The following is an 11,328-nucleotide window of genomic DNA, read 5'->3' as shown; positions in this document are numbered from 1 at the left end:
GTCCCAGAAAAGCGAGACACAAGAGTTTCTCTCGAACGATGGAAAGAGAAAAACCATATGACACATGAGGTTGGTAGGTGTGACACAGCCAAGTTGCGAGCAAAACCAGACCAACACCCAGAAAAGCGAGGCAGAACGAAAATTTTTCTGAATGTTAGAATGAGAAAAATGATAGATACACATAAAAATCGCGCGATAATGCCGGTTGGGAAGCATCGATTCCAAGCATGCATGTCGCGCGACATTTTGCCAAGCGGGACCCCCAGGACAACCCAACCGGCATTATCGCGCGATTTTTATGTGTATCTATCATTTTTCTCATTCTAACATTCAGAAAATTTTTCACTCTGTCTTGCTCTTCTGGGTGTTGGTCACTTTTTGCTCGCAACTTGGCTGTGTTTCACCAACCATCCTCATGTTGCATATGGTTCTTCTCTTTCCATCGTTCGAGAGAAACTCTTGTGTCTCGCTTTTCTGGGACTTGTCCAATTTCGCTTGCTACACCAAGCGTTCACGCAAGCGATCTTCTCTCGTCCGCTCTTTGTATCATCTTGCAGGTACTCCCCGATATACGCTATTAATGCGGACCGTAGGCAATAGCGTATCTCGAATATTAGCAAACGTCGAGTTTTCAGTCAAATTATAGCTAATTTTCGTATAATTTTGCTTGAAGTGGTAGGATTAACCACTTAATTAGTTATTTGATCTCATTCAACTGAAGATTACAATTGTACCCCTTTTGAAATGGCTTTTAATATTCGATCAAAAGGGAATTTATTTTGAATTTGATATTCGATGTGTCAAATTAGTACAATTTGCTCAAAGAACTTTCAAATTTAGAAAAAAAGCTTATAGCGAAATCGCGTATATCGAGTATGGCGTATATCGGGGAATACCTGTATAGCCACCAGAGGAAGGCGCTGCTTCGCGTTCACATGAAGAAGTGGTAGTGTGAAATCAAGTTTGCAAGCGGTAGGCTACGTCGATGCGTGCCCGTTTTTTTCTCTCGTGAAACCAGTACGGAAAAACTATTTGGTAAGTACAGCTTTTAATAAAGGATTATATCAATCTGTATCAAACTGAATGGTATTAATAATTGGTGATATCAAATCAATTTCGTTTTCTATAGCAAATCGTAACACACGCACAAACGGAAGTGAGCACGGACCACGATAGAAATAATTAATTGGTTGGTAAGTATCATGCTTCGCGTTAAATGGAACAGCGGTTTTCAAAATAGATAATATTTCCCTCTTTCACCAGCAGTGCCAAAAACAAAAGGACAGGAGAGGCAGGAACGATCATTCAACGCGTTAGCGCCGGACGAAGGAGAAGCGGCAGGAAGGCAGGAACGATCCTCCAACGTGCTCGCGCTCCAACGTGCTCGCGAAGGCAGGAACGCGCCTGGTAGAGGAGAGGCGGCAGGAAGGTAGGGACGATCATCCAGCACGCTAGCGCAGCACCTGGGAACAGCGAGGGGGAGGCAAGCAGGAATAATTTTTAACGCGTACACACCATTCGACGAAGACAACGCTGGATGAAAGGAAGAACGAGGAGAGAAGGCAGGCAAGACGGGTACGTGTGTATTCCGCACCGGTTTTCGGCAGTGTGAATTGTGTGAGTATGTAAATTTGTATGTGCGAGTAAGAAGGTAAAATAAAGAGCGTAAGCATGTACGGAATCGACAAATGAGAGAAAGAGCTTTGTAGGGAGAATGAAGAGAATGAAAGAAATTGAGAAGGGATGTAGCATACATAAACCAAATGTATGATACACGCTGTCGCACGATTTCAAAAACCTTCTCTATAGTTCTGCTATCGAGAACGATTTGACCGCGCTATAGCCCAACCAGCATTATCGCGCGATTTTTATGTGTATCTATCATTTTTCTCATTCTAACATTCACACAATTTTTCATTCTGCCTCGCTCTTCTGGGTGTTGGTCTGTATTTGCTTGCGACTTGGCTGTGTCGCATCAACGATTCGCATGTTTCATTTAGCTCATCCCTTTCCATCGTTGGAGAGAAACTCTTGCGTCTCGCTTTTCTGGGACTTGTCCAAATTCGCTTGCTACACCAATCGTTCACGCAAGCGTTCTCCTCTCGCCCGCTCTTTGTATCATTGTACAGGTACTCCCCGATATACGCTATCAATGCGTACCGGAGGCAATAGCGTATCTCGAATATACAATAGCGAAAGTCGAATTTCGAGGTTTTCAGTCAAATTATAACTAATATCCGTATAACTTTGCATGAAGTGGTAGGTTTTAGCCACTTAATTAGTTATTTGATCTAATTTCAACTGAATTTTTCAATTTTATACCATTTGAAATGGTTTTTAATATTCAACCAAAAGGGAATTTATTTTGCATTTGACATTCGATTTCTAAAATTAGTACTACTTGTTCAAAGAACCGTCAAATTTAGAAAAAAAGCGTATAGCGAAATCGTGTATATCGAGTATGGCGTATATCGGGGAATACCTGTATAGGAACACGAGGAAGGCGCTGCTTCGCGTTCACATGAAAATGTGGTAGTGTGAAATCAAGTTTGCAAGCGGTAGGACGCGTCGGTGTGTGTCCGTTTTTTCTCTCGTGAAACCAGTACGGAAAAACTATTTGGTGAGTACAGTTTTTAATAAAGGGTTATATCAATCTTTATCAAACTGAATTGTATTGATAATTGTGATATAAAATCAATTTCGTTTTTTTTTAAAGAAATCGTAACACACGCACGAACGGAAGTGAGCACGGACCACAACAGAAGCAATATTCAATTGGTTGGTAAGTATTGTGCTTGACGTTAAATTGAACAGCTGTTGGCAAAATAGTTAATATTTCCTTCTATCCCTAGGAGTGCCGAAAACAGAACAGGAGAGGAAAGAAGGCAGGAACGATCCGATCCTCCAACGTGCTAGCGCCTGGTAGAGGAGAAGCGGCAGGAAGGTAGAGACGAACATCCAGCTCGCTAGTGCAGCACGTGGGAGCAGCAAGAGGGAAGCAAGCAGGACGCGTACACACCATTCGACGAAGGCAAAGCTGGAGGAAAGGAAGAACGAGGAGAGAAGGCAGGCAAGACGGGTACGTGTGTATCCCGCACCGGTTTTAGGCAGTGTGAATTGTGTGAGTATGTAAATATGTATGTGCGAGTAAGAAGGTAAAATAAAGAGCGTAAGCATGTGCAGAATGGACAAAAGAGAGTAAGAGTCTTTGTAGGGAGAATGGAGAGAATGAAAGAAATTGAACAATAATGTAGTATACAGAAACTAGATGTATGATACACGCTGTCGCACCGTTGCAGAGACGTGCTCTTTAGTGCTGCTAATGAGCACGATTTGAGAACGTTTTGAGCCCGTTTTTTCTCTTACAAAATTTGAAAATGTCGCGCGATAATGTCGGTTGGGAGAGAACACTTTTTCTATACAAAAAAAACCGCTTGCAACGTGACAATGTTGGTTGGGAATTGCATGGCAATCGGATTGAACGCGCAATATTTTCCATGCAATCCGCAGTGTTGTGTTTTCTTCGCGCCAACTTTGCCTGTATTTTCAATGAGCCAAGTGATTTTACCCCGTCCTACACGCATTGTATCCTACAGCACGCTTGTCGCGGCAACGTTCACCACACACACACACACACACAAACACACACACACACACACACACACACACACACACACACACACACACACACACACACACACACACACACACACACACACACACACACACACACACACATCTCCACACTCAGGGTACCAAGGTTATTAGACTCTATACAGGTTGTGACAAAAGCCTGTTTTGGCCGATTTCCAATAAAAAAATGAATGAAAAAATTTTGACAGACAAATTGGAATGGTTTGTTTACAATTGGACTGGTTTGTTTACAATTCGATTGGTTGCAACTGGATTGCAATCGTGCAATAGATGTTTTAGGTTGAATTGTTAAATTATTGTAAATCTAATTTTAATTATGTACTTTCTACTGGACTTGTGTCGTAAATGGAAATTTGATTCATATTTTAGTGAAATGAAAAAGAAATAATTTTATTTTTTTATTTCTCATAGAGTTTCATCCCACGAGTTTCCTTTCCGTCCAAGAACAGTCGTGTGATCTAGTGATGGGCGTTTCGGAGCGCACCAACCCGTTAGTCTGGAGCCGGCTCCGACTTTTTCCCGGAGCCGGCTTCACACCAACGGCTCCGGAGCCAGCTCCGCTCCGACGACTCCGGAGCTGGCTCCGCTCCAACGGCCCCGCACCAATGGCTCTGCAGCCGGCTCCGGACTAACAGCTCTGCATTCACGGCTCCGTTCCAACGGCTGCGGAGCCGGCTTCGGGCCCACTGTTCTGGAGCCGGCGACGAATCAACGGCTCTGGACCAACGCCTCCGGACTAACGGTTCAATAGAGACAGCATTGTACGATAGAGTAATAAAAAAATAATAATATATCTTCTCGTGGAAGCTAACACACGATGTGATTGCAGTATTGACATGTATGACTATGACGTTGAGTATTCGTTGGTCTCGCCTTTCGTAACTATAATTAAAACTCATCGATTTTTTTTTTTTTTGATAAATTATTTTAAGCATGACCTTCTCCGCTATTTACGGATTTCCTCGATTGAAACTTTATTGAAAAAGTTTGTTTGGTCCCTTGTGTTAAATCCAGCTCCGGAGCCGTTTGAGCTGAGCCGGCTCCGGAGCCGTTGGTGCAGAGCCGGCTCCGGAACCGGCTTTGGAGCCGTGGGTGCGGAGCCGGCTCCAAAATTATCTGGAGCCGGTCGGAGCCGGCTCCGACTTCGGAGCAAATTACCGTTCCTTCTTAAAAGCAACTGCTATTCGTGATGGTTGAGGAGCCGTTTTTTCTGGCTGTTACTCTGTATACTGCTCTGTTACTCTGTGGCTGTTACGCCACCACGCGGAAAAGCATACTAGCGTCATATACCACATATACTAGTATCTCTTCCCTCCTAACAGCAAAGCATGATGTACCCAGAACATAAATAACCAGCAACAGCGACTCCCGGGTCCAACAGGTCTAACACGCAGACTGGATGCAAGTGACCACTTCATATTTCATCTCAGCCCACTACAGCAGCTGTGTCAAACTCAATTCATAAGAGGGCCGCAAGTACAGATTTTCAGTGATTCGTGGGCCGCAAAGTTGAGAATAAAAAATATACCTCAATAATCATATAAAATACTGTTTAAAATCATTATTGTTAAACAAATTGACTTTTTGTACTCCTTGCTTCAAATCTGGAATAGTTTCTTATTTACAAATTTGCTATGTTTTTTTATTGTGCACTTTTTTATTTAAAAAAACAATGTTTAATGCACTTTTAAAGCCACATGCGTTGTTTTCATCCTTATTATTAAAATAGGAAATTTCTCATTAGTCGCTGTCTAACACGGCACTTCTGTTAGAAAATATCACTCAACCACACTTTTTTACTGAGGTAGGGGAAGTCTACCAGCCTGTTGCGGAACTTTTTCAAGCCATCCGAGCTATCCACCGCTGGATGAATAACAAAAATATTTGCATGCAATTTTTTGATAGATCAAGAGGAAAATTGTAAAAAAAAAACGTGTTTAAACATTATTTTTCGCTGATTTCTAAGTTCGAAGGGGTATATGGTGGTATATAGCATTTCTTATTACAAGAACCCATATTTTACGAATAATTTTGTTAAATTACGATAATTTTATCTTACGAAGATTCGTGGTGTGTGATCCCATAAAGATTGGCAAATCTTGTTTTGCACTTGAAGAGAGATGATTCGCGAATTGAGGTATGGACTGTGTGAGCTAATCTATTAATAAGCTATGTATTGCAGGGCTTTGGCATTTCGATTATTTTAATCCTTAATCTAAATCTCTTAGTCTTAAGCGTAATCATATCATTTTGGTTTAGATTTTTGGGGAGGTTCAAAAGTACATTAATTCTTCTTGCAAAATGTGGGGTAGACAAAATTCCAACTTGGCTACAATCATCTTTATTAGAATTGATGGTGGCATGATTAAGACAAAAAAACAGAAGTGGCTCCAATCCAACATCAATGATGTAACATTATAAGGTTGGAGCCGTGCAAATCGGAGAAATTCGGAGCCGAATGAATCCTTTACTCGGCACTTGGGGGCATTGAGATGGTCAAATTCGGTGGGACCGACCGGATCCATTTCTCACTGTAGATTAGCCGCTCCGTGCAACAACCGATGACTCCAACGGTTCCGAATGGCTTTAGACGGCTCTATAGGCTTCGGACGGCACCGAACGGAACTGTTGGTTTGATTTGGCCGGATTCGAAGTTGCTATAGCTAAGATCGAAAATGGTTTTGAGCCGTGGATGCGATTCTGACAATTCATCATTAGTTGTTGCGAAGTTTCTAAGTGTGTGTATCAAGTTATTTTCATTACTTTTTCGTTGGTAAAAGGTCGCAAATCTATTTTTCCATATAGAATGTGCAATCAAGTGTGCACAATACTATGCTAATATTCAGAATTTAATCGAAACATAATACCGACTGAGTTTGCGTTCAATTCAATGTTTCTTAAGGGTCTCGATTGTTCTGTACGATTGTGTAGAATAAGTTTATGAGATGTTATGGGTACATTCATGTTAGATTCGAAAAATATACCATCTAAATGATTGTTCTTCTCTGGAAAATTAAATACACTTCGACAAATAGTAATAACAGTTTTTTGGTTTGGAGTGATTTTAGCAATTCTCAAAATATTCTCGCGGGCCGCATTCAGCATTGACGAGGGCCGCATTCAGCATTGACGAGGGCCGCATGCGGCTTGCGGGCCGCCAGTTTGACATACCTGCACTACAGTATACAGGGGTTCGAATCATATAAGGGAATAGTTCAACCACTTAGGGGAATGTTGCAAATCGGTAGGGGAATGTTGGAAGCAAGCTGTGGATGTTGGCAATCACTTAGGGGAGTTTTGCAATCGATTAGGGGAATGTTGCAAGCGTACTGTGGAGCTGTCATCAGACTGTGGGTGCCGCTGTAAATACCTTAAAATATTTTCGTAAATCTAACTAACTTATCATGTTTAATTATGGCTCCGCAGCAGGATTTCTTTAGTTTATCATGTGTACAGCAGACTCCCACACGAAAACAACTAAAAACGATGTTTTTAAAAAAAACATCATCGGTATCAATTCGAAGCTTTTTACACCGGCACCCACCGTCTGATGACAGCTCCCCAGTACGCTTGCAACATTCCCCTAATCGATTGCAACATTCCCTTATATGAATGCAAACTTCCATAGCTTGCTTGCAACATTCCCCTACCGATTTGCAACATTCCCCTAAGTGATTGAACTATTCCCTTATATGATTCGAAACCCTGTAAACTGTTACAACGAGTTTTTCGTATAACGAGCATATTCAAATGCTCTACAAGTACCCTTCTTCACGAGGAAAATCTCGCATTACGATCCGAGGTGTGTCGTATGATAATATTTTTCATTTTTGATAGAGGCAGATAAACCCTATCCACATTATTTCATTTTTCCTACAAATTATATGATAAAGAGTAGGAGAAAGAGATGAATATGAGGGTCACCGAGTAAAGCACTTGTGAAGGGAGAGTTTTGGTTGAGCCGGGAAGTAAATGTTGAACGGTCCTGTTGTAACAATTATAATTAGGAAATAAACCATAAGTATATTTGTACTTATGCATAGTGGTTATTTAAGTTATTGTCCGCGGTTCCATGTCGGTTCGTTGCAGTCGTCGTGTTCGAGACGATCGTCTATGCTGCCACTGTTGCCGTTCCAGTTCAAAGAAAACAAATGTTCATTCCGTTCTGGCTGCAGCCTTATTCCTGTGAGGGTCGATGATTCATGTCACCTTGGGTGTAGCTTAAGCAGTGTTTTAGTAAGGACGAGACCATGCCACACAAGCTTCTACTTTATCATCATCTCAGCACCGCAATTTCGAAGGAGGGATTCGCATCATCCCCGCTGCCGCAAGTTCATCAGCGCCGTCGCGGTCCTAGCTCGGGTCAAGTGCAATAGCGGAACGAAAGTGATGCCGGTAGCATTTTTTTGCACCACATCATCACAGGTTCCCTGACCAACATCGTCAAAAGGGTGTCATCACATCGATACTCTTTCACTGAATTATTCCGTGTCCGTTCCACTCCGAATAAAGGACGAGCTGTTATGCGCGAAGCAACATGAGATCTGGCCACTTCCCACACGAGGGGCAGCATCTGAAATAACCCAGTTTGGACACTGCTGCTGCTGGGCGGCATGAACCCTCGTCCACTGAAGCTGGGACTGCAATACCAAACCTGTAGAACAATTGAAACTGATGAGACAATCCGACGATATCCAGGGCATGTAAGCAAAACTGACTCAGCATTAACCAATCCAAGATAGAAGTCATATTCTATAAATGATATAACGAGTTAGCATTAAGAAAAAATGTAGCAGTAATTTCGTCTTCTGTAAACTTATTTATGTTGTTCATGCCAAGCAACAGCTGGCCGGCATCTATTTTGACAGACAAATTGTAAACAAGGTATCCATAATGGTGACCCTCTAAAACGCTCTGTCGTTACCTGTATAGAGTCTAATAACCTTGCAGGGTACGACATCTTCCCTGTTGCTGTTCTGGACTCAGACAAAATTTGTGTTTCTACACTTATTGTTAAAAAAAAGTAGTAACTCCTAGGATCTGAATTTACAAACAAATATCAACATGTTATGTTCTGTCAATAATAATGCACTCATTTTAATTGCACTACATTAAGTTTTTACATATCTTTCGTAAAACTTCGTCAGAGTATGAAAATATCGATACAATTTGTCATGAATAACTTAAATTTTAAGATTTTCGCGCATAAAATTATGACGCGCGCCGTCTGTGCGGCGGCGTAATTCGCTACTCGTATAGCCGTCTCGCTTCTTCTTGTGTGTGCTTTACCGTTGCTCACCGCTTCAAGAACATTGCTGCTCACACACACGTCAGTCTGTGGCATAAAATTGGAGAGGGAGGATGTGTCGGTTTGCTCCAGAAATCGTGTGTGATTTTGGTCTTCTGGATTTGGTTCCATCGCTGTTTGTTTTGGTGAATTTGAAAAGGTAAGAATCATCAACCGATGTAAAAGTGTGATAGTAAGATGATGCTGATGGTGATTGATGCTTTTCTTTGTTTCTTTTGCTGCTTTCATCCACTGATGGCGTCGAGCATCGCCGAGGATGTGATCGTATGCGGAATATTCGAAACGAGGAGCTTCATTCCGGATTTTGTTTGCAATAAGGTAAGTTATGATAACACACCAAGCATACGAAAAAAGAATGAGTAATCTTATTCTTAACTTTCATTTCTTCAACAGTGCTGAACTTATCCTCCAGCTTACAACGAACGGTCAAAGGAAGGAGAGGAGGGACGGCAAAGGTACACGCACAAACGTGCACACATCAGCCTTGTCGGAGAACGAGAACACGGGAGGGGGAGGCCGGCAACATATCGATCCTCGTGCGTGGCTGTGTGTTTTTGCCGCTTCGCATAACGAGATCCTACGGGATCACCTTGCGAAAAACACCAAGAGAGGGGGAGGGGTAGGTATATGTGTCTGTGTGTGTATGTGTGCGTGCGTGGTTGTGTGTGTGTGTATGGTTGTGTGTGTATGTGTGCGTGCGTGGTTGTATGTGTGTTTTTTGCTGTTTCGCGATTTCCTACGGAATCACCTTGCGAAAACACGAGGGGGAGGGGGAGGAGTGGGGTGTGTGTTTGTGTGCTTGCCTGCGTGCGTGCTTGGCTTTGTGTGTGTGTTTTTGCGTTCGCATTCTCCTACGGGATCACATTGCGAAAAACACCATGGGGAAGAGGAGGTGTGTGTGTGTTTTTTCTTTTCTTTGTCGTTTCGCACTCTCCCGCGGGTGCATAAAAAAAAGTGGAAAACAAAAAAAAAATTGAACAACGGATTCGTAAGTGTGTTTGAACTCATTGCTATCCGAAAAAAGCGAGGGGGGCTCTTGAAATGAAGTACACATGTATGCAACATGTATCGTGTCGCCGCAACGGTGTATCTCGCTCAATCCGTTAAGCCTGAAAAGTGCTTCTATCGGATCGTCTAATCGGGCGCCATTTAATCAATCCGATAGAGAAAAATCGCATGGATTTTAGTACCGGGGGATTTACTCTTAGAGGAATAAGTTACACCCTCGCGCGAGCCCTCCCCCTCCACACCCGTAACGCACGGTGCGCTCTGCAGTTCTCAATGTGTTTGTGTTCTTTCGAGCCATGCTACGAACACATCCAAAGATAGTTGTTTCTTTCGTTTCTCGTTTTCTTTCATGCATTGCCACGATCGCAAATACGCACTTATTCTAACAACAAACACAAACACGGTCATTTTTTATTTCATTAAACACTTTATTGAAACATAAAGTACACTTTCACAACACATTTAGAATCGTTCATATTCACGAAAGGCGTCATACTGCAAAGTACCGGGTCGAGCCAGGCTGCGGGAAACTTGTCGATAATCTGCGTTGCCTCTGTTCAGTAAATTCTTACCTGTCGATCCACGCACTGCATGTGCGTCTGTGCACACTGTTTATTCACTTCACACTTTACCAAAACACACCAGCGCACGAGACTTATAACGAAATGCACACCAACGCACAAACACTGCGCGCGGGACTTATAACGAAACGCGCACAACCATCTCCGGCAAAGCGTCGCGCTGTACTGGTAACCACCAGCATTGTGGTGTCCTCTGCTTCAATTGTTTGAGCTCTTTTCAACAAGAAGTTTGTCATATTTGGATGAGTTGGCTGGATGTCTTGGGAATTGTGTTCTTCCCATGCTTGTAATGTTGCTTTATAAAATTTGATAGCAAGAAGTTCCACAAAAATTGTGCTGTTGTCAGGAATGCTCTCCTCTAATTGTTTTAAGATATCGATGTGTAACTGAAATTGGTTAGCCTATTGTCGCAAGTCTGGGGCGTGACTATTGGTTAGCTTTGGAAGCTCGAACAATGCACGTATGTGCATTTTACGAAGATGTACTTTATTGGAATATCGATTCAAAAGAGCTTTCCAAGCCTGATAGTTTTCTGCTGTTATAGGAATTGGTTGTAATATTCCGGCAGCTTCCCCTTTGAGGGACGCACGCAAGTAATGAAATTTTTGAATGTTGGAAATTTATTCAGAATTATGAACAAGTGAAACAAAGGTGTCATGAAAGGATAGCCACTCTGTGAGCTCACCACAAAATTCAGGTAATGAAATGATAGGTAGTTTAACACATACGTTTGCTGGGCGGGTTACCTCTTCTTTTGCCTGATCTGCTGTTTGGCAT

The 11,328-nt window shown here is 42.3% G+C and overlaps 2 long non-coding RNA genes across 3 annotated transcripts; both read left to right on the top strand.

Moving 5' to 3' along the window:
• Positions 1 to 544: 544 nt before the first annotated feature.
• On the top strand, positions 545 to 1,689 carry LOC133392967 (uncharacterized). 2 transcript variants are annotated; one of them, XR_009765933.1, is made up of 3 exons: positions 545 to 1,035; positions 1,130 to 1,193; positions 1,264 to 1,689. It is a non-coding gene; the product is annotated as an uncharacterized LOC133392967 (long non-coding RNA). The 2 variants fall into 2 exon arrangements; XR_009765934.1 differs by having other exon boundaries at positions 551 to 1,035; positions 1,267 to 1,689.
• A 152-nt stretch (positions 1,690 to 1,841) lies between these two features.
• Positions 1,842 to 3,198, top strand: LOC133392960 (uncharacterized). Its single transcript, XR_009765926.1, has 3 exons — positions 1,842 to 2,620; positions 2,717 to 2,782; positions 2,853 to 3,198. It is a non-coding gene; the product is annotated as an uncharacterized LOC133392960 (long non-coding RNA).
• The last annotated feature ends 8,130 nt before the right edge of the window (positions 3,199 to 11,328 follow it).

Source organism: Anopheles gambiae, chromosome 3 (genome assembly GCF_943734735.2).
Source record: "Anopheles gambiae chromosome 3, idAnoGambNW_F1_1, whole genome shotgun sequence".
Classification (NCBI taxonomy): domain Eukaryota; kingdom Metazoa; phylum Arthropoda; class Insecta; order Diptera; family Culicidae; genus Anopheles; species Anopheles gambiae.
Note: the sequence above shows the minus strand (reverse complement) of the source record. Positions and strands in the feature narration are given on the sequence as shown.